Raw genomic sequence first — 2,345 nt, 5'->3', positions numbered from 1 at the left:
TTTTATACGTATTAACGTATGTGTATAATACATCTTGAAGCAAACTATCTTTTGTGGTAAAGCTGTTGCTCATATATAAATATTAATGACTAGATCTCAAAATGAGGCTATTTTGACAATTTATGCATCTTTGTACAAATTTCATACAGTTTGATTGATTGGTGTTTAACAACACAGTTCAGCACTATTGTGCGATTTTTAGCCGGAAGAGGAAGCCGGAGTGCCCTTTGGTAGGAAAACTCACATTCCTAGTCAATTAAGATTCGAACTCACAACCTCAGTGTTGACAGGCTACAGTGAAACAAATAATTATAGTTTGCTACTTAGACCAATCGGCCACCAAGGCATTGATCCCAAAAAGTTTCCTTATCGGAAATTCTCCTTTGTTTTTTATGATTAGCTTTGACATTATTATATAGACCTTTTTTCGATGCTGAATATTATGGATCTTATCCATCTTAAAGAAATAAAAAATCATAAGATATGTAATTTTCTCAATTTTTACCTTTATCGTGTGGATATAAATCATTATAAGGTCACAGATTTATGTTTTGCGATATGTTTTTACAGAAATCAGGTTTCCACGAATGTAATTTAACTACCGTATGACCTCGTCGCAGCTTGCGTAGTAACTGTATTGACCACATGCAACAACGCTGTTGGTTTTAACTGTTTTAATTTCAAAACCATTTCAAAAATTTTGTTTTTTCTTAAACGTTAACAGTTATTGTTTAAGAGGCCAATTCACTTTTGTAAGTATCAATTACAGTTATCTGTTTATAAATAGATTACAATAAACGATTAAGGTACAAATACTATTAATTTCATACTTTTTAAAATTAAAAATCAGTATAATTAATTATATTAAAATTCATTTCTTGCTTTTGCCCTTTTACAAGTTCTACAAGTTCGATAATGTAGAGGGCAATGCTGCAATACAATTATAAAAGCTAACTTAGTAATACAAAAGTGTTGTGTTCTGTAGTTTCACCTTGATAATCTTGCTATTATATTTTTCAAATGTCATTTTGTCTGTATAATTACATTCATAGTACTTGATCCGATCATGTCGAAGACATTTTTTTCTGCTTTTTTCAATAAATATTTCTCGTCATATTTTAGACTTCAGCAAGATGAGACCTTGGATTATTCTCTTGGTACTTGTGATAATGGTAACGTTTGTCCAAGGATGGCTTTTCAAGGGTAAATACCGCAAGTAAGTTGTGTAAACTTTATTTTATACGAATATAACTTTTTACAAACTATTAATTGAATGATTACGATTTAGAATTAACCTAGTAAATTTAAACTCATAAGTCGAACATGAAATGACAACGACATGGCAAGCATAAAAGAAAAACACCAAAAGACAACAGTATACAACACACAACATAGAAAACTGAAGACTGAGCAACACGAACCCTATTAAAAACCGGGGTTGATCCCAGGTTCTCTGAAAGGGTAAGCAGGATCTGTTAAGGATGTATTCCTTTTACCTATAGATAGAATTTAAAGAGAATCTCGCTGATGCACATCAAGTTCTCTATCAAAAATGTAAAATCAGATATACCATGGCATCTTTGTTAGAATTCTTTCAAGGTAACATTATTTTGACTCGCGTTTTTTTCTTTAAACATTTGGTGTTTCCTTTCAACCCAAAGAATGATTTAGATTTTAAATCATCCTTTTTTACAACCACATGTGTATCGTTCCAATAAAAGGGGATTCTGAATTTTGAAAAATCTGTTTTTACAAGTTAAAATGAGATCAAGAATTGAAAATAATTTGTTTTTCAGTTGTAATTGCAAAGCATATGACGCCAGCAGTCGTGAATTAGTGAAGGATTTTGGTGTAGTATCGTCATGTAAAGGCTGGCCAAAATGTGCTTGCAAACGTGCTGAAATGATCAAATGTGCTGACACCTGCGATCATGTGGTAGCTCAGTGGGTCTGCAATCATAAGACAGAATGCGAAGCTAGAAGCGACAGGATAAAAAAATACTACGATGCTGGAGGATGTAGCAGTGGATATGGCCATGAGAGTAGAAAATGCGGCGACTGCAGTACCCTCGGATAATTTTTAGAGAATAAAAGTAATGAAAGATATACTGATGTTTGAATTTATATTACGCTGTATATGAATATCCCATTATTTAATTTCAATGTCAACCCATGGTTACAGAGATCTTTATGAAGGCATACTGTCATTTTTATCTGTCAGTATAATAATGGCGGATGTAACTTCAGATTAAAAATGGCTACATGTCATTTGGTTATTTGTGTCGTTGGTTTGTTGTCTCATTGACGTAAACCAATCATCTCAATTTATTTCAGTTTGATCACTTT

General features: G+C 32.4%; 1 long non-coding RNA gene across 1 annotated transcript; it reads left to right on the top strand.

Moving 5' to 3' along the window:
• Positions 1–657: 657 nt before the first annotated feature.
• LOC127715611 (uncharacterized) lies at positions 658–2,105 on the top strand. The gene is made up of 3 exons (XR_007988494.1): positions 658–752; positions 1,123–1,216; positions 1,797–2,105. It is a non-coding gene; the product is annotated as an uncharacterized LOC127715611 (long non-coding RNA).
• The last annotated feature ends 240 nt before the right edge of the window (positions 2,106–2,345 follow it).

This window comes from Mytilus californianus, unplaced genomic scaffold, assembly GCF_021869535.1.
Source record: "Mytilus californianus isolate M0D057914Y unplaced genomic scaffold, xbMytCali1.0.p SCAF_9, whole genome shotgun sequence".
Classification (NCBI taxonomy): domain Eukaryota; kingdom Metazoa; phylum Mollusca; class Bivalvia; order Mytilida; family Mytilidae; genus Mytilus; species Mytilus californianus.
The sequence above is the reverse complement of the archived record's forward strand: the minus strand, read 5'-3'. Positions and strand labels throughout refer to the sequence as shown.